This window comes from Triticum dicoccoides, chromosome 5A (genome assembly GCF_002162155.2).
Source record: "Triticum dicoccoides isolate Atlit2015 ecotype Zavitan chromosome 5A, WEW_v2.0, whole genome shotgun sequence".
Lineage (NCBI taxonomy): Eukaryota > Viridiplantae > Streptophyta > Magnoliopsida > Poales > Poaceae > Triticum > Triticum dicoccoides.
This window is the reverse complement of record NC_041388.1, coordinates 116,294,719-116,316,768: the sequence shown is the minus strand read 5'-3', so window position 1 is coordinate 116,316,768 and position 22,050 is coordinate 116,294,719.

The following is a 22,050-nucleotide window of genomic DNA, read 5'->3' as shown; positions in this document are numbered from 1 at the left end:
CAAAAGTTAGACAAATGTGAAGCTTTTGAGCGTGTGAGAGGACCTGGTGCTTTGATGTCGTTGATGATTCTCTCAATCTGCACTTCATTAGCAACATGATGATGAGATGGTTGATGATGTTGAGGGGGCTCAACATTTTCTTCAGAGAAATTTTCCTCAAGTGCACCAACATGATGTTCTTCACGTTCTGGAATGACTTCTTCAGTAGATTCTTTGGTAGGAATGACATCCTCAGTAGCCTTTAACTTAATGGATTCCTCAGGTGGTATTTCATCTAGCACAGGAGGTAGGTGCTCTCAGATGGTCCTTGAGGAATTTGACACCCTAGATGCCAATGACATGCTTCTTCTTCGCTAGAGTGTGCAAGTTCCTCATGCCAGCATGACCAAGTCGTCGATGCCATAGCCAGCCTTCCGAAGCTTTTGCAAGTAGACATGTAGCAGGTTGTGGTCCTATAGAGAAATCAACAATATACAAATCTCCTCTCCTAAAGCCTTCGAAGACTTTGGAATTTTTAGCTTCCATGATCACAACACAACGATACTTGCCAAAGACAACAACCATATCAAGATCACAAAGCATTGAGACAGACATGAGGTTGAACTCTAAGGACTCGACAAGCATGACTTTGTCCATGTGTCGATCCTTTGAGATCGCAACCTTACCTAGACCCAATACCTTGCTTTTGCCTTTGTTAGCATAGGTGATATGCTTCAGATGTGATGGAGATAAAGTAGTGTCCATCAATAAGTTCCTGTCACCAGTCATGTGATTTGTACATCCACTGTCGAGGACCCACTCAGTGGCTTTGGGTTGATCATCCTGCAGACGAATTAGTGCATCTTACAAACTCATATACTTTAGCAGTGAAGAATATGACATCAAATTCATCAGATCAATTTCATCAAGCAATAGAACTGATATAGCAGAATAAGGACGTGAGAAATGAAAATTCATTTCTTCATGATTAGCTTGCGTCCTTTCAAGCCCATTCAAGTCTCCTGCAAATTCTTCAGACGTTTAAGTTCGTTTGGAGACCTGACCCTGCATAAGAGATTAGTTCTTATTCTTCAGCACCCACATCTGGAGGGGTGGCAAAAACTTCATCATTCTGCGAGCTCCAGAGAACTGTGGCATAGAAGCCAGTCCACTTCGTTTCACATAAGAGGGGTTAAAGTAAGCATATGAATAAGCAGAGAAATTCTTCGAGGACTTATGAACATAATGATTTGAAGAATAATGCACATATTCATGGCCCTTAGATCTTCCCTGTGAAATAGAAGTGTTAACACGATGATGTTCATATGAAGATCTGGATCCATATGAAGAATTTGATCCACGTGAGGAATTTGGTCCGTATGAGGACTTGGATCCATATGAAGAATTTTATTTGGGGTTCCTATTCTTCACAGGTGGTTTCATGATGACATTTACCTGAAGACTTTCAAGGCACCTTTTAGGAACCCGGATTTTCTTCATAGGGGGACCGTTCCTGCAGTTAGTGCCAACATATCTAGCAAATACTTCACCATTCTGATTTAGATTCAAATGACTCATCAGAAGAATATGAAGATTCACATGTAAAGCCAGATAAGTTAGATGGATCCACTGAAGGTCCCTTCGTAGCAACCATGAGTTTTTGGGATACTGCTCAGGTTTCCAGTACATCCCATCAGCATTGAGTTTCCACTCAAAGGCAATACCGTCTTTCCTAGGGTTCCTGTTGAGGATCTGCTTTTTAAGCACATCACAAAGAGCCTGATGCCCTTTGAGGCTTTTGTACATGCCTGTCACATACAATTCCTTCAGCCATGCATGGTTAGTGATACTAGTAGCATCCTTAGATGAGGAATTTGTGATAGCAGAGACAGTTGAAGAATTTTCAGCAATAGAAGCATTTGAACTTTCAGGTGAAGAATTAGGAGATTCACGTTTAATGCATTTCAAACATGGTGGACTGAATTCAACCTAAGCGGAACTAATTTGTTGAGCAAACAATGAATCGCCCTTCTGAAGATCATGATAACTCACCCTTAGCTACTCAAGATCTTGCTTTCTTTCAAGAAATTCATAAGAAAGCTTCTCATGATCAGATAAGAGAGTGTCATGATGACTCTGAAGATTATCAAATTTAGTCTGAAGTCTTTGAAGATTTTCAGTCAAAGGTTTAGTATGATCCATTTCTTCACCCAACATATCATCACTCTCATTTAGCATGTTTTGAACTTTTTCCAAATCTCTTTGTTGTTTAGTGGCAAGGGAAGCAAGTTTGGTATAACTGGGTCCAAATTCATCACCAGATTCATCATCACTGGACTCGGATAGGTAGCATTCAGTTACCTTGGCACCTTTTGCCATAAGGCATGGTGCAGAAGATGATGATTCTGGAAAAAAAGGCATAGCCTTGCGTGATTCCATGAAATCCTCAAACCAGCGATCATGATGAGTTTGATGACCTTCATAGACCTCAGAGAGTCGGTCCCAGATGAGCTTCGCATGGCTGAGATGCATAATGTTCCTGAACTGATTTTGGGACAAGCCGGAGCAGATGATGTCCTTCGCCGTGAGGTTAAGTAGAGTGTACTTGTGAATATCATCAGCTTCCACCATCTTGCATAGATCAGTAAGACCTGTAAGTGCATCTAGTGCCCCTTACTGATTTTGGTGTATTGAAGACTTATAGGTTAAAGGACTAATGCGTTTGTGAGTATACACAGGTCTATAAGTCTATGAGGAGTTTGATATTTATAGAGAAAGTCGACCCCTAAAAATGAAGTTCTTCGATTGAAGACTTTGGATCTCTGAAGACTTTCTGAAGACTTTGAAAGTGAAGAAATTGGTGTGACCGTGAAGACTTGGTATTCATTCGAGGAACATGAAGCGTGAAGACTTTTGTTTTCGTAGTTTCATTTTCTCTTTCTTGAGTCATAGGAAACACCGTACTGTTAAAGGAGGTCGAGGAAATACTAAGGAAAAATTTCCATGTGATGCTCAACTAAAAATCCTACACCTACCAATCCCTTCGAGTGAAGCCATTGGAAATCTCATACAGTTCAGTTAATTTCTTCAGTGACAGAGACGAAGTTCTTCTGGTCTCTGAGGAATTTGTCCTGACTGAGGAGTTAGGAATTCGCCAGTGCAGATTGCCTACACAGTGAGGAACATGATAGCCCTGAGGATTTTGCTACTCAAAATTCCGACCGCTGCTGTGCTATGCACCAGCTGTCCCAAAATATCTATCCACCTAACGGTCATATCATTGAAGGGCATTTATGTCTTATCATGTCGAGCTTCTCCCTAGGCTATAAATAGCCGCCCCCTACAACCACTAGTTGGTTGGCTGCTCCGAGAGAAACTGACACTTGTCATTTGAGAGCAACCCATCCTCCGAGGACTTTGAGCGAAAATCATCAAGTGAGGAAAAACCCAAAACCCAAACACCTACAAACCCCAAGTGATTGAGCATCACTTAAGATATTGATCCTGCGTGGATATGACGCTTGTTACCTTTGAAGACTGTGCTTCTTCTAGACGGTTAGGCGTCATGGTCTAGAGCATCCAAGAGGAATTGTGGATCACCGAGTGACCAAGTTTGTGAAGGTTTGGAAGTCACCTGAATACTTACCACGAGTGATTGGACAAGGTCTTTGTGACCTTAGTTCAAGGAGAATACGGTGAGGACTGGGTGTCCTGAGCTGCGTGCTCAGGACTGGGTGTTCGGGACTGTGTGTCCTCGAGTTTAAATACTCAGCCGCTCCAACCAGACAACTGAGACAGCAGTTGGAACTGGTCTACCAAATCATTGTCTTCACCAAGCTTACTGGTTCTATTCCCTCAACTCGTTCATTTCCTCATAACTGTGTTGTGTGTTTGTTCATATCTGTGTTCGAAGACTTTGACTGAAGACTTTCTCAATTTCCTCAGTTCAATTTCTTCAGTCAGTTTGTCTTCATCCTGTGTTATCCTGTGCTTACACTTCCTGTACTCTGTGTCTGTCTTCATTTCATCATGATGACTATGCTTGTATTCTGTTATGTTTACTATTGAGTACTTATTCCGCTGCTGGTAGTTCTTCGCTAAGGAATTTCCTCACCAGCAAATTCCTCAGTGAAGAATTTCATAAAAATCGCCTATTCACCCCCCTCTAGTCGATATAACGCACTTTCAATTGGTATCAGAGTGAGGTACTCCCTTGTTCTGTGTGATTTTGGTTTAACCGCCTGGAGTTTTAGTTATGTCGACCACAGGTATGATCAAGGTCTCTGCTGGGTGTCCTACCTTCGATGGGACGGACTACCCCTACTGGAAGAATAAGATGCGAATGCATCTTGAAGCAATTGATAATGATCTCTGGTATGTTGTGGAAAATGGTGTTCCCTCAGTCACACCTTCTCTGAATGCTGCTGATGTGAAGAGATTCAAGCAACTCGACTCTCAAGCGAAGAATATCATATGTGGCCATCTGAGCAAAGGAAAGTATGGCAGAGTGAGTGCTTTGGAGACAGCGAAGCTTATCTGGGATAGGTTGTCCAAAGTGAATGAAGGAGTCTCAACTCAGCGTGACTCTCGAGTTGATGTTCTTCGCAATCTCTTCAACCGCTTCAAAAGACTCGACAATGAAAATGTTCAACAAACCTTCGATCGCCTCACTGACATCTCAAATGAGCTTCAAGCACTTGGTGCCACTGACATCACCAACCATGAGGTGGTGAAGAAATTGCTGAGATCGCTTGATTCCTCATTTGACACTCTGGCATTGATGATACAAGAACATGCTGATTACAAGTCACTTGATCCCGCTGATATTCTCGAAAGGCTAAATACTCATGAATTCCAACTTGCTGAAAAGAGAGATCTCTATGGTTCAAGCTATGGCAGAACACGTGCACTGAAGGCCAAGGCAGTATCTGAGTCCGAAGATGAAGACTCTGGTAGCAGCCTTGGTGATCCTGAAGAACTAAGCCATGATCTGGCTCTACTTGTGAAGAAGTTCCAAAAGTTCTCAAGACGTGGTCGCCTTGGAAGACCCTCAAGGAGCAGTGATTCCTCATCCAGTGACTACAAGAGGAGGCTCTGCCACAAATGCAAGAAGCCTGGACATTACATTCAAGATTGTCCTCAATGGGAAAAGGAATCGTAGAAGAAGAAATACAAGGATTACAGTTTTGATGATGCGAAGAAAAAGAAGAAATCCACAAAATCATCATCATTAAAATCCTCAAGGCCTTCATATCACAAGAAGAGCAGCTCCAAGAAGGTCAGGGCATTCATTGGCAAAGAAATGGACTCTGAGGCTGAATCTGAAGAAAATGAGGAAGAGGAGTCATCTGAGGAGTCCGAATCCGGAGTGGCAAGCCTAGCTCTCGCTACTGCATTCGTCAGCAAGTCTATCTTCAACACTGAAGAAAATGACCTCACCAACAAAGCTGATGAAGGGTATGATGACTACGCTCCCACCTATTGCTTCATGGCAAAGGGTGCCAAGGTACTCAAATATACCTCATCTGAATCAAGTGAGAATGAATCTGATGAAAACCTTAAGCCCAGCTATTCTAAACTTGCTAAGATTGATGTAAAACAACAAAGGGCCTTAGAAAAGGTTCAAAATATGCTAGACAAAAGTGATGATATGTTGGGTGAAGAAATGGATCACACTAAAGCCTTGACTGAAAATCTTCAGAGATTTCAGACTAGGTTTGACAATCTTCAAAGTCATCATAACACTCTCTTATCCGATCATGAGAAGCTTTCTTATGAATTTCTTCAAAGAAAGCAAGATCTTGAAAAGCTAAGGGTGAGTTATGAAGATCTTCAGAAGGAGCGCGATTCATTACTTGCTCAACATATCAGCGCTTCTCAGGAAGAATTTGTTCCTCCATGTTTGGAATGCATTGAACGTGAATCTGCTAATTCTTCACCTGAATGTTCAAATGCTGCTAATGTTTCAAATTCTTCACATGCCTCTGCTATCACTAATTCCTCATCTGAGGACATTGCTACTATCACTGACGATGCAGGGCTGAAGGAATTGTACACGACAGGCATGTACAAAAGCCTCAAAGGGCATCGGGCTCTTTGTGATGTGCTTAAAAAGCAGATCCTCAATAGGAACCCTAGGAAAGAGGGTATTGCCTTTGAGAGGAAACTCAATGCTGATGGTACATATTGGAAGCCTGAGCAGTACCCCAAAACTACATGGGTTGCTGCAAAGGGACCTCCAATTGATCCATCTAACTTATATGGATTTGCATGCGAATCTCCTCGTTCTGATGACGATCCATTTGACTCCAACTATAAACTATTCAAAAATCAGAATGGTGAAGTATTTGCTAGATATGTTGGCACTAACTGCAGGAACAGCTCCCCTATGAAGAAAATCTGGGTTCCCAAAAGATGCCTTGAAAATCTTCAGGTGAATGTCATCATGACGCCACCTGTGAAGAATAGGAACCCCAGATCAAATTCTTCATATGGACCAAATTCTTCATATGGATCATATTCCTCAAAAGGATCAAAGTCCTCATATGAACATCATCGTGCTAACACGTCTGTTTCGCAGGGAAGATTTAAGGATTATGGATATGTGCATTATTCTTCAAATCATTATGTCCATAAGTCCTCGAAGAATTTCTCTGCTTACTCTTATGCCTACTCTAACCCCTCTTATGTAAAACGAAATGGACTGGCTTCTATGCCATCCTTCTCGTATGGAGCTCACAGAATGATGAACTCTTTGCCACCCCTTCAGATGTGGGTGGTGAAGAAAAAGAACTAATCTCTTCTGTTGGGTCAGGTCTCCAGACGTACGTAATCGTCTGAAGAATTTGCTGGAGACCTAAGCATGCCTGATAGGACGCAGGCTAATCATGAAGAAATGAACTTTCATTTCTCACGTCCTCATATTGCTTTATCTGTTCTTTTGCTTGATGAAATTGATCTGATGAATTTATGTCATATTCTGTTGGAAATATGCCCTAGAGGCAATAATAAAATGGTTATTATTATATTTCTTTGTTCATGATAATTGTCTATTGTTCATGCTATAATTGTGTTATCCGGAAATCGTAATACATGTGTGAATACATAGACCACAACCCGTCCCTGGTGAGCCTCTAGTTGACTAGCTCATTGATCAAAAGATAGTCATGGTTTCCTGACTATGGACATTGGATGTCATTGATAACGGGATCACATCATTAGGAGAATGATGTGATGGACAAGAACCAATCCTAAGCATAGCTCAAAGATCGTGTAGTTCGTTTGCTGTAGCTTTTCCGAATGTCAAGTATTATTTCCTTAGACCATGAGATTGTGCAACTCCCGGATACCGTAGGAGTGCCTTGGGTGTGCCAAACGTCACAACTTAACTGGGTGACTATAAAGGTACATTACAGGTATCTCCGAAAGTGTCTGTTGGGTTGGCACGAATCGAGACTAGGATTTGTCACTCCGTATGACGGAGAGGTATCTCTGGGCCCACTCGGTAATGCATCATCATAATGAGCTCAATGTGACCAAGTGGTTGATCACGGGATCATGCATTACGGCACGAGTAAAGTGACTTGCCGGTAACGAGATTGAACTAGGTATTGGGATACCGATGATCGAGTCTCGGGCAAGTAACGTACCGATTCACAAAGGGAATTGTATACGGATTGATTGAATCCTCGACATCGTGGTTCATCCGATGAGATCATCGTGGAGCATGTGGGAGCCAACATGGGTATCCAGATCCCGCTATTGGTTATTGACCGGAGAGGCACCTCGGTCATGTCTGCATGTCTCCCGAACCCGTAGGGTCTACACACTTAAGGTTCGGTGACGCTAGGGTTGTAGAGATATTAGCATACAGTAACCCGAAAGTTTTTCGAAGTCCCGGATGAGATCCCGGACGTCACGAGGAGTTCTGGAATGGTCCGGAAGTGAAGATTTATATATAGGAAGTCAAGTTTCGGCCATCGGGAAAGTTTCGGGGGTAATCGGTATTGTACCGGGACCATCGAAAGGGTCCCGGGAGTCCATCGGGTGGGGCCACCTATCCCGGAGGGCCCCATGGGCTGAAGACGGAGGGGAACCAGTCCCTAGTGGGCTGGTGCGCCCCCCTTGGGCCTCCCCCTGCGCCTAGGGTTGGAAACCCTAGGGGTGGGGGGCGCCACCCTTGCCTTGGGGGGCAAGGCACCCCTTGGCCGCCGCCCCCCTAGGAGATTGGATCTCCTAGGGCCGCCCCCCCTAGGCACCCTATATATACTGGGGGGAGGGAGGGCAGCCGCACCCAAGCCCCTGGCCTCTCCCTCTCCCTCCCGTGACACTCCTCGGTCTCCCTACGCTTGGCGAAGCCCTGTCGAGATCACCGTTGCTTCCACCACCACGCCGTCGTGCTGCTGGATCTTCATCAACCTCTCCTTCCCCCTTGATGGATCAAGTTGGAGGAGACGTCCTCCCAACCGTACATGTGTTGAACGCGGAGGTGCCGTCCGTTCAGCACTAGGTCATCGGTGATTTGGATCACGTCGAGTACGACTCCATTAACCCCGTTCTCTTGAACGCTTCCGCGCGCGATCTACAAGGGTATATAGATGCACTCCTCTCTCCCTCGTTGCTAGATGACTCCATAGATTGATCTTGGTGATGCGTAGAAAATTTTAAAATTCTGCTAAGTTCCCCAACAGTGGCATCATGAGCTAGGTCTATGCATAGTTACTATGCACGAGTAGAACACAAAGCAGTTGTGGGCGTCGATATTGTCAATTATCTTACCGTTACTAGTCTTATCTTGATTCGGCGGCATTGTGGGATGAAGCAGCCCGGACCAACCTTACACGTACGCTTACGTGAGACCGGTTCCACCAACTAACATGCACTAGTTGCATAAGGTGGCTGGCGGGTGTCTGTCTCTCCCACTTTAGTTGGATCGGATTCGATGAACAGGGTCCTTATGAAGGATAAATAGAAATTGGCAATTCATGTTGTGGTCTTGGCGTAGGTAAGAAACTTCTTGCTAGAAACCTATAGCAGCCACGTAAAAACTTGCAACAACAATTAGAGGACGTCTAACTTGTTTTTGCAGCAAGTGTTTTGTGATGTGATATGGCCAAAGGATGTGATGAATGATATATGTGATGTATGAGATGATCATGTTCTTGTAATAGGAATCACGACTTTCATGTCGATGAGTATGACAACCGGCAGGAGCCATAGGAGTTGTCTTTATTTATTTATGACCTGCATGTCAACATAAACGTCATGTAATTACTTTACTTTATTGCTAAAGTGTTAGCCATAGTAGTAGAAGTAATAGATGACGACACAACTTCAAGAAGACACGATGATGGAGATCATGATGATGGAGATCATGGTGTCATGCCGGTGACAACGATGATCATGGAGCCCTGAAGATGGAGATCAAAAGGAGCAAATGATATTGGCCATATCATGTCACTATTTGATTGCATGTGATGTTTATCATGTTTTACATGTTATTTGCTTAGAACGACGGTAGCTTAAATAAGATGATCCCTCGTAATAATTTCAAGAAAGTGTTCCCCCTAACTGTGCACTGCTGCTAAGGTTCGTTGTTTCGAAGCACCACGTGATGATTGGGTGTGATATATTCTAACGTTCGAATACAACGGGTGTAAGCCAGATTTACACACGCAATACACTTAGGTTGACTTGACGAGCCTAGCATGTACAGACATGGCCTCAAAACATGGAAGACTGAAAGGTCGAGCATGAGTCGTATAGGAGATACGATCAACATGAAGATGTTCACCGATGTTGGCTAGTCCGTCTCACGTGATGATCGGACACGGCCTAGTTAACTCGGATCATGTTTCACTTAGATGACTGGAGGGATGTCTATCTAAGTGGGAGTTCATTGAGTAATTTGATTAGATGAACTTAATTATCATGAACTTAGTCTAAAATCTTTACAATATGTCTTGTAGATCAAATGGCCCACGTTGTCCTCAACTTCAACGCGTTCCTAGAGAAAACCAAGCTGAAAGATGATGGCAGCAACTATACGGACTGGGTCCAGAACCTGAGGATCATCCTCATAGCTGCCAAGAAAGATTATGTCCTAGAAGCACCGCTAGGTGACGCACCTATCCTAGAGAACCAAGACTTTATGAACGCTTGGCAGTCACGTGCCAATGATTACTCCCTCGTTCAGTGCGGCATGCTTTACAGCTTAGAGCCGGGGCTCCAAAAGCGTTTTGAGAGACACGGAGCATATGAGATGTTCGAAGAGCTGAAAATGGTTTTCCAAGCTCATGCCCGGGTCGAGAGATATGAAGTCTCCGACAAGTTCTTCGGTTGTAAGATGGAGGAAAATAGTTCTGTCAGTGAGCACATACTCAAAATGTCTGGGTTGCATAACCGCTTGACTCAGCTGGGAGTTAATCTCCCGGATGACGCGGTCATTGACAGAATCCTTCAGTCGCTTCCACCGAGCTACAAGAGCTTTGTGATGAACTTCAATATGCAGGGGATGGAAAAGACCATTCCTGAGGTATATTCAATGCTTAAATCAGTGGAGGTAGAAATCAAAAAGGAACATCAAGTGTTGATGGTGAATAAAACCACTAAGTTCAAGAAAGGCAAGGGTAAAAAGAACTTCAAGAAGGACGGCAAGGGAGTTGCCGTGCCCGGTAAGCAAGCTGTCAGGAAGAAGCCAAAGAATGGACCCAAGCTTGAGACTGGGTGTTTTTATTGCAAGGGAAGTGGTCACTGGAAGCAGAACTACCCCAAATACTTAGCGGACAAGAAGGCCGGCAACACTAAAGGTATATGTGATATACATGTAATTGATGTGTACCTTACCAGTACTCGTAGTAGCTCCTGGGTATTTGATACTGGTGCGGTTGCTCACATTTGTAACTCAAAGCAGGAGCTGCGGAATAAGCGGAGACTAGCGAAGGACAAGGTGACGATGCGCGTTGGGAATGGTTCCAAGGTCGATGTGATCGCCGTCGGCATGCTACCTCTACATTTACCTACGGGATTAGTTTTAAACCTCAATAATTGTTATTTAGTGCTAGCTTTGAGCATGAACATTGTATCAGGATCTCGTTTAATTCGAGATGGCTACTCATTTAAATCCAAGAATAATGGTTGTTCTATTTATATGAGAGATATGTTTTATGGTCATGCTCCGATCGTGAATGGTTTATTCTTAATGAATCTCGAGCGTAATGCTACATATATTCATAGTGTGAATACCAAAAGATGTAAGGTTGATAATCATAGTCCCACATACTTGTGGCACTGCCGCCTTGGTCACATAGGTGTCAAACGCATGAAGAAGCTCCATGCAGATGGACTTTTAGAGTCTCTTGATTACGAATCATTTGACACATGCGAACCATGCCTCATAGGTAAAATGACCAAGACTCCATTCTCAGGAACAATGGAGCGAGCAACCAACTTATTGGAAATCATACATACTTATGTGTGCGGTCCAATGAGTGTTGAGGCTCGCGGTGGCTATCGTTATGTTCTCACCCTCACTGATGACTTGAGTAGATATGGGTATGTCTACTTAATGAAACACAAGTCTGAGACCTTTGAAAAGTTCAAGGAATTTCAGAGTGAGGTTGAGAATCAACGTGACAAGAAAATCAAGTTCTTGCGATCAGATCGTGGGGGAGAATACCTGAGTCACGAATTTCGCACACACTTAAGAAAATGTGGAATAGTTTCACAACTCACGCCGCCTGGAACACCTCAGCGTAATGGTGTGTCCGAACATCGTAATCGCACTCTATTGGATATGGTGCGATCTATGATGTCTCTTACCGATTTACCGCTGTCATTTTGGGGCTATGCTTTAGAGACTGCCGCATTCACTTTAAATAGGGCTCCGTCGAAATCCTTTGAGATGACATCGTATGAATTATGGTTTGGGAAGAAACCTAAGTTGTCGTTTCTAAAAGTTTGGGGATGCGATGCTTATGTCAAGAAACTTCAACCTGAAAAGCTCGAACCCAAGTCGAAAAAATGCGTCTTCATAGGATACCCTAAAGAAACTGTTGGGTATACCTTCTACCTCAGATCCGAAGGCAAGATCTTTGTTGCCAAGAATGGGTCCTTTCTAGAGAAAGAGTTTCTCTCGAAAGAAATAAGTGGGAGGAAAGTAGAACTTGATGAAGTATTACCTCTTGAACCGGTAAGTGGCATAGCTCAAGAAAATATTCCTGAGGTGCCTGCACCGACTAGAGAGGAAGTTAATGATGATGATCATGAAACTTCAGATCAAGTTATTGCCGAACTTCGTAGTTCCACGAGGACACGTTCCGCACCAGAGTGGTACGGCAACCCTGTCTTGGAAATCATGTTGTTAGACAACGGTGAACCTTCGAACTATGAAGAAGCGATGGTGGGCCTGGATTCTGACAAATGGCTGGAAGCCATGAAATCCGAGATAGGATCCATGTATGAAAACGAAGTGTGGACTTTGACTGACTTGCCCGATGATCGGCGAGCCATAGAAAATAAATGTATCTTTAAGAAGAAGACAGACGCGGATGGTAATGTGACCATCTATAAAGCTCGGCTTGTCGCTAAGGGTTATCGACAAGTTCAAGGGGTTGACTACGATGAGACTTTCTCACTCGTAGCGAAGCTGAAGTCCGTCCGAATCATGTTAGCAATTGCCGCATTCTATGATTATGAGATATGGCAAATGTACGTCAAAACGGCATTCCTTAATGGTTTCCTTAAGGAAGAATTGTATATGATGCAGCCGGAAGGTTTTGTCGATCCTAAGAATGCTGACAAGGTGTGCAAGCTCCAACGCTCGATTTATGGGCTGGTGCAAGCATCTCGGAGTTGGAACATTCGTTTTGATGAGATGATCAAAGTGTTTGGGTTTATGCAGACTTATGGAGAAGCCTGCATTTATAAGAAAGTGAGTGGGAGCTCTGTAGCATTTCTCATATTGTATGTGGATGACATACTGTTGATGGGAAATGATATAGAATTCTTGGAAAGCATAAAGGCCTACTTGAACAAGTGTTTTTCAATGAAGGACCTTGGAGAAGCTGCTTATATATTAGGCATCAAGATCTATAGAGATAGATCGAGACGCCTCATTGGTCTTTCACAGAGTACGTACCTTGACAAGATATTGAAGAAGTTCAAAATGGATCAGTCAAAGAAGGGGTTCTTTCCTGTATTGCAAGGTACGAGATTGAGCACGGCTCAATGCCCGACCACGGCAGAAGATAGAGAAAAGATGAGTGTCGTCCCCTATGCCTCGGCCATAGGGTTTATCATGTATGCTATGCTGTGTACTAGACCTGATGTAAACCTTGCCGTAAGTTTGGTAGGAAGGTACCAAAGTAATCCCGGCATGGAACACTGGACAGCGGTCAATTGTATCCTGAAGTACCTGAAAAGGACTAAGGACATGTTTCTCGTGTATGGAGGTGACGAAGAGCTCGTCGTAAAGGGTTACGTCAATGCTAGCTTCGACACAGATCTGGATGACTCTAAGTCACAAACCGGATACGTGTATATTTTGAATGGTGGGGCAGTAAGCTGGTGCAGTTGCAAGCAAAGCGTTGTGGCGGGATCTACATGTGAAGCGGAGTACATGGCAGCCTCTGAGGCAGCACAAGAAGCAGTCTGGGTGAAGGAGTTCATTACCGACCTAGGAGTCATACCCAATGCATCGGGCCCGATGACTCTCTTCTGTGACAACACTGGAGCTATTGCCCTTGCCAAGGAGCCCAGGTTTCACAGGAAGACCAGGCATATCAAGCGTCGCTTCAACTCCATTCGTGAAAGTGTTCAAAATGGAGACATAGAGATTTGTAAAGTACATACGGACCTGAATGTGGAAGATCCGTTGACTAAACCTCTCCCTAGAGCAAAACATGAACAACACCAGAACTGCATGGGTGTTCGATTCATCACAATGTAACTAGAATATTGACTCTAGTGCAAGTGGGAGACTGTTGGAAATATGCCCTAGTGGCAATAATAAAATGGTTATTATTATATTTCTTTGTTCATGATAATTGTCTATTGTTCATGCTATAATTGTGTTATCCGGAAATCGTAATACATGTGTGAATACATAGACCACAACATGTCCCTGGTGAGCCTCTAGTTGACTAGCTCGTTGATCAAAAGATAGTCATGGTTTCCTGACTATGGACATTGGATGTCATTGATAACGGGATCACATCATTTGGAGAATGATGTGATGGACAAGACCCAATCCTAAGCATAGCTCAAAGATCGTGTAGTTCGTTTGTTGTAGCTTTTCCGAATGTCAAGTATCATTTCCTTAGACCATGAGATTGTGCAACTCCTGGATACCGTAGGAGTGCCTTGGGTGTGCCAAACGTCACAATGTAACTGGGTGACTATAAAGGTACATTACAGGTATCTCTGAAAGTGTCTGTTGGGTTGGCACGAATCGAGACTGGGATTTGTCTCTCCATATGACGGAGAGGTATCTCTGGGCCCACTCGGTAATGCATCATCATAATGAGCTCAATGTGACCAAGTGGTTGATCACGGGATCATGCATTACGGCACGAGTAAAGTGACTTGCCGGTAACGAGATTGAACTAGGTATTGGGATACCGACGATCGAGTCTCGGGCAAGTAACGTACCGATTCACAAAGGGAATTGTATACGGATTGATTGAATCCTCGACATCGTGGTTTATCCGATGAGATCATCGTGGAGCATGTGGGAGCCAACATGGGTATCTAGATCCCGCTGTTGGTTATTGACCGGAGAGACATCTCGGTCATGTCTGCATGTCTCCCGAACCCGTAGGGTCTACACACTTAAGGTTCGGTGATGCTAGGGTTGTAGAGATATTAGCATACGGTAACCCGAAAGTTGTTCGGAGTCCCGGATGAGATCCCGAACGTCACGAGGAGTTCCGGAATGGTCCGGAGGTGAAGATTTATATATAGGAAGTCAAGTTTCGGCCATCGGGAAAGTTTCGGGGGTAATCGGTACTGTACCGGGACCACCGGAAGGGTCCCGGGGGTCCACCGGGTGGGGCCACCTATCCCGGAGGGACCCATGGGCTGAAGTCGGAGGGGAACCAGCCCCTAGTGGGCTGGTGCGCCCCCCTTGGGCCTCTCCCTGTGCCTAGGGTTGGAAACCCTAGGGGTGGGGGGCGCCACCCTTGCCTTGGGGGGCAAGGCACCCCTTGGCCGCCACCCCCCTAGGAGATTGGATCTCCTAGGGCCGCCCCCCCTAGGCACCCTATATATAGTTGGGGGAGGGAGGGAAGCCGCACCCAAGCCCCTGGCCTCTCCCTCTCCCTCCCGTGACACTCCTCCGTCTCCCTACGCTTGGCGAAGCCCTGTCGAGATCACCGTTGCTTCCACCACCACGCCATCGTGCTACTGGATCTTCATCAACCTCTCCTTCCCCCTTGCTGGGTCAAGTTGGAGGAGACGTCTTCCCAACCGTACGTGTGTTGAACGCGGAGGTGCCGTCCGTTCGGCACTAGGTCATCGGTGATTTGGATCATGTCGAGTACGACTCCATCAACCCCGTTCTCTTGAACGCTTCCGCGCGCGATCTACAAGGGTATGTAGATGCACTCCTCTCTCCCTCGTTGCTAGATGACTCCATAGATTTATCTTGGTGATGCATAGAAAATTTTAAAATTCCGCTACGTTCCCCAACATATTCTTCACTGATGAAGTATATGAGTTTGTAAGTTGCACTAATTCATCTGCAGGATGATCAACCCAAAGCCACTGAGTGGGTCCTCGATAGTGGATGTACAAATCACATGACTAGTGACAAGAATCTATTGATGGATGCTCCATTATCTCTGTCGCATCTGAAGCATATCATCTTTGCTGACAAAGGCAGAAGTTAGGTATTGGGTCTAGGTAAGGTTGCAATCACAAAGGATCGACACATGGACAAAGTCATGCTTGTTGAGTCCCTAGGATACAACCTTATGTTTGTCTCAGTGCTTTGTGATCTTGATATGGTTGTTGTCTTTGGCAAGTACCGTTGTGTTGTGGTTATGGAAGCTGACAATTCCAAAGTCTTCGAAGGCTTTAGGAGAGGAGATCTGTATATTGTTGATTTCTCTACAGGACCACAACCAGCCGTGTGTCTACTTGCAAAAGCTTCAGAAGGCTGGCTCTGGCATCGACAACTTGGTCATGCAGGCATGAGGAATTTGCACACGCTTGCGAAGAAGAAGCATGTCATTGGCATCGAGAATGTCAAATTCCTCAAGGATCACCTATGCGGAGCTTGTGAAGCTGGGAAGATGACGAAGGCCAAGCATCCAGCAAAGACTATCATGACCACTACTCGCCCATTTGAATTGCTTCACATGGATCTCTTCGGTCCTAATCATTATTCTTCTATTTCAAATGAAGCATCTCAATATGGCTTTGTTATTGTTGATGACTACTCTCGTTATACATGGGTACACCTTGTTACTTACAAACATGAAGTGCAGGAGGTCTTCAAACGATTTTCCTCGAGGGCTTCAACCAACTTTGGTGCGAAGATCAAGCACATCAGAAGTGACAATGGCACTAAGTTCAAGAATTCTGGTCTCGTTGACTATCTTGATGAACCTGGTATTACTCATGAGTTATCTGCTCCTTACACTCCTCAGTAGAACGGCGTCGTGGAGCGCAAGAACAGGACTCTTGCTGAGATGGCTCGCACTATGCTTGATGAATACAAAACGCCTTGTCATTTCTGGACTGAGGCAATTGATACTACGTGCCATATCATCAACAGAGTATATCTTCACAAATTCTTCAAGAAGACTGCCTATGAACTCCTCACTAATAAGAAACCCAATGTAAGTTATTTCAAAGTCTTCGGTGCTAAATGTTGGATTAAAGATCCTCATCACAACTCAAAATTTGCACCGAAAGCACATGAAGGTTTTATGCTTGGTTACGGAAAGGACTCACACACCTACAGAGTCTTCAACAACGTTCTTCACAAGGTTGTTGAAACTATAGATGTGCGGTTCGATGAAACTAATGGCTCGCAAAGAGAGCACCTACCTACTGTGATAGATGAACCAGCACCTGAGGAAACTATCAAGTTCAAGGCTACTGAGGATGTCATTCCCACTGAAGAATCTGCTGAAGAATTCATTCCAGAACATGAAGAACGTCGAGCTAATGCACCTGAATAAAATACTGAAGAAAATGGTGCTGAAGAGAATGCTGATCAAATTCTTCAACTACAACCAGCTCATCCTCGCATTGCAAAAGCAGTGCAAGTTGAAAAGATCATCAATGACATCAAAGCGCCAGGTCCTCTCACACGCTCAAAAGCTTCACATTTGTCTAACTTTTGTGGGCACTATGCTTTTGTCTCTATTACAGAGCCCACTAAGGTAGATGAAGCATTTCTGGAGCCTGAGTGGATTCAGGCCATGCAAGAAGAATTACATCAGTTTGAGCTCAATAATGTCTGGGAACTGGTCAAACGTCCAGATCCTCGCAAGCACAATATCATCGGCACAAAGTGGATCTACCGCAACAAGCAAGATGAAAATGGCCTTGTGATGAGGAATAAGGCACGGCTTGTAGCTCAAGGCTACACACAGGTTAAAGGAATTGATTTCGATGAAACTTTTGCACCTGTTGCTAGACTTGAGGCTATTCGCATATTACTTGCTTATGCTAACCATCATGATATCACTTTATATCAAATGGATGTGAAAAGTGCATTCCTCAATGGTAAGCTTGAGGAAGAAGTATATGTTGCTCAACCCCCAGGTTTTGAAGATCCAAAGAATCCTGACAAAGTCTTCAGACTCAACAAGGCCCTCTATGGCCTCAAGCAGGCCCCATGGGCGTGGTATGATACTTTGAAGGAATTCCTCATGACGAAAGGCTTAAAACCCGGTTCACTCGACCCTACTCTTTTCACTAAATCTTATGATGGTGAATTGTTTGTGTGCCAAATATATGTTGATGATATTATCTTTGGCTGTACTGACCAACGTTATAGTGATGAATTTACCTATATGATGAGTGAAGAATATCAAATGTCTATGATGGGAGAGCTGAACTTCTTCTTAGGACTTCAAATTCGTCAACAACGCAATGGCATATTCATATCTCAGGAGAAATACCTCAAGGATGTACTGAGGAAATTCGGCATGCAAGATTGCAAAGGCGTCAAAATTCCTATGCCCACAAATGGCCATTTGTGCACTGATGAAAACGGTATTGACTTTGATCATAAGGTATACCGCTCCATAATTGGTTCTTTATTGTACTTATGTGCATCTAGGCCAGATATAATGCTTAGTGTTTGCATGTGTGCCCGATTTCAAGCTATACCGAAGGAATCACACCATAAGGCTGTGAAGCATATTCTTCGATATCTAGCTCACACACCAACACTTGGATTATGGTACCCCAAGGGCTCGGCTTTTGATCTCATTGGATATTCTGACTCTGACTATGCTGGTGATCGTGTGGACCGCAAGTCAACATCTGGTACATGTCATTTCCTCGGACGATCTTTGGTCTGTTGATCCTCGAAGAAACAGAACTGCGTATCACTATCTACTGCTGAAGCTGAGTGTATTGCCGCTGGTTCTTGCTGTGCCCAATTGCTATGGATGAAGCAAACTCTCAAGGACTATGGCGTCAACATGAAGAATGTGCCTCTCTACTGTGACAATGAGAGTGCCATCAAGATTGCTCACAACCCAGTTCAGCACTCGAAGACAAAGCACATTCAGATTCATCATCATTTTCTTTGTGATCATGTGTTGAAGGGCGACATTTCTATTGAGCATGTGAAGACTGAAGAATAGCTAGCTGATATCTTCACAAAGCCCTTGTATGAGAAGAGATTTAGCAAGTTGCGGTGTGAGCTAAATATCCTAGAATCTTCGAATGTTCTTTGAAAAGGACACTCATCCTAACACTTATGCAAAATTGATGACTTAGATGTGCAACACATGAAGAAACGTTTTTCTTTAATTCAATGAAGAACAACACTCTTAGTGTGAAGAAATTAACGAAGAATTTGATGCTTAGAACCCTACAGTAATTGTACGCGGTGTCTGAAATCATCATTCTTATACGGTGGGTCACGCCACCACCAAAAGTTGAAATTCCTCAATTATTCATATTCTTCAACTTTGCATTGTCTTCACTGCTTCCGTCGTTTTTCTTCATTGACTATATATATATATATATATATATATATATATATATATATATATATATATATATATATATATATATATATATATATATATAAGTTTATGTCCTCTATAGCATTCACTTATTGCTAATTCTTCAAGTTGGTTTTTCTGCTAAGTGAATGTGATCGGACCCTTCCCCCTCTATTCTATACTTAACCCAATCTATTCACAAATTCTTCATGTGCGTTCTATTTGAAACTCGTTCAAAATCTTCACTGTGTCCTTGTCAGCTGAAGAAATTGCGAACGGAACTTTAAAACCTATCTTATCTAAATTTTCAGCTTTGCCGCTCAAACCGTTCTGCATCCCACGTTATACTTATCCACTCACCCACGATCTAACACGATCTCCACCTCTCACTACGTGGGTGACACATGTCATGCGAATGAGAAGGGTCAGGGGCATGTTCGTCCAATTTCTTCGGGCAAGCAGTTTTTCACCATGGCTATAAGTACCCCTCCTTCCCTTCGTCACTTCTTTTACTCTGCTCGGCCTCTCTCTCTAGCTCGAGCTTCTCAAACCCTAGCACCGTTGCTACTTCATCGCCTCCGGTGAGGAAGAGCTTCACTGCCTCGACCTTGTCACCGACGTACTCGCGCCGACCGCGGAAATCTTCACTCCGCCGCCGCCATAGCCGTCTTCCTCCGCCGAGTTAGGGCGTGGAAGATCTACACAGACGAACTTCATCTCTACACCTCACTGTTCGTCGTGTTCTTCGTTCGGGGTAATTAAAAGTTACTTTTACTGCCCTTGTTGATTCGAATGATTATCTACAAAATCTTCAAAGGTGTTTTTCTTCATAGTTTCACACACTAAACACCTCACAAGTCATCTGCTCTTGATTCGTTTCTCTAAGCATTATTTTTCTTCAAGATTCCTCAGTTGTGTGGATCTTCGATCTATACAACTCTGGAACCTAAGACAAAGAACGCTTAGTGAAATTCTTCAAGACTCATCTGGTCAAATTCCTCAAACTTGTTCTTTTTGAAAAACCTTCTGAGAACGCATATGACCTCTCGAAATTCCTCGCAACTATACTCTGTTCACAGGTACTCATGTCAGCTGCTGAATCACTAGGTTCTCATCAACTTAACTCATTTGCAGCATTCCTCAAAGAAAAGTTGCATACTTATTCAGAGAATTCGATTGTTCAAATTCCTCAACTGAAGAAAATGGCTGATGGTAAAAGGCCACAGAAAGGAGGAAAGAAGCCTGTGGTCATGACTGCCTTTGAAATCCCTGAGGACATATACAAAGATTACTGCACTCCTGATGAGGCCAAGTTTGGAAAAGAGGACAAAAATCAGCGCAAGGTGCGCATACAGAGGATAGAAAGGAGATGGGCAAGAGAATGGAGGAGTACAGGTATGTAACTCCAAAATACATGAAGAAATTCGCACTCAATCCTCTATTCCCAAGAGCTCCATTGGCACCTGGCCAAATCGCTGATCCACCAGCCTCAAGCGCGGTGAGGACTATCCTGATGAATGGGCCAAGCGCCAAGCCAAGTTGGCTAAGCAAGCCAAAGAAGCAGTGAGGAAATTCAATGAAGACTCTGCTGCTGCTGCCTCTGCTGAGGCCTTTGGTCAAGCCAAAGAAGGCTATGTCAAAGAAGCCTGCGCGCAAGCCAAGTGCTTCACAAACAATGCCCTCAAGGCCAAGTTCCTCAGCAATGCCCTCACGGACAGAATCCTCAAAGCCCTCATGGCCAATTCCTCATGCTTCTCACGTTCCTCCAAAGTCCTCAGCTCCTCCGCCAAAGCCCTCAGTTGTTCCGACTAAATCCTCAGCACCTGTGCATCTCGCCTCGTGCCAAAGGACTGCATGCATCTCCGTTGCCTTAGGTGTCTCAGCTAGTTCCTCAGCTGCACCAAGTTCCTCAGTTGGCCCCTCACTGCTGAAGACAAAGTCAACTGCTGGACACGGTCCTCGACCAAGTCCTCAAAAGAAACAAGTCGCTTTCCAAGTGTCGTCTGAAGAACACGAAGCTGATGATGATGAACTTGCAGAAATCATCAGAGACAGGCAAGTCAGGGCCGCTAGAGCCAAAGGAACAGAGGTGCCACTGCTTTTGGATCCCAAGTTGATCCTCGACCACATTGATGTTTGGCACAAGGACTCCAACACTCCCATGCCTGACTTCAAGCTGACTCCTGGCCAAAGTTACATGCTGACCCACTTCATTCAAGAAGAAAAGTGGAAATTTGAGAAGGCCAGGAAGATCAAGAAAGCGCAGTATAAGAAAGAGCGCTATCTGAAGAAAAATGTTATCTCTATGACAACTGAAGAACTTGTCACTATTCAGACTGAGATCAAGAAACTCAGTGATGACTTTGACGCATATCGCGCTGATTGGCTTAGAGCCAAGGTTCGTTTTGTGAAACTTGCGGATAACTTCACGTCAAATGTTGCAACCCCAACGCAACAGGAAATTCCTCAGGCTGAAGCATCTGCTTAGCCTACTGAAGAAAATGCCAGCACCGCTGATGACAATCAGGCTGCTGAAGAAAATGTGAGTTCCAGGGCTGATGACTGCATTCCAGCCGCTGAAGAAATTGCCAGGGCACCCACTAGTGGTGCGCCTGAAGAAAATGAAGAACTCGGGGCAACTGCATCAGTTGTGCCTGAAGAAAATCAACCAGATTCCTTAGCTGCTCCTGCACCAACTTCAACTCCAATCCTTCCATCTGCATCAGATGTGAAGAAGACCAAGGCTGCAGAGTGTGCTGCAGTGAAGAAAAGGAAAGCATCAGCTGCTTCAGATTCTTCAGCTCCGAAGAAAATGAAGTCTATGACAAGTTCATTTGCAAATCCCATTGATGTTGTTCCCATCTCAACCAGGCCATCA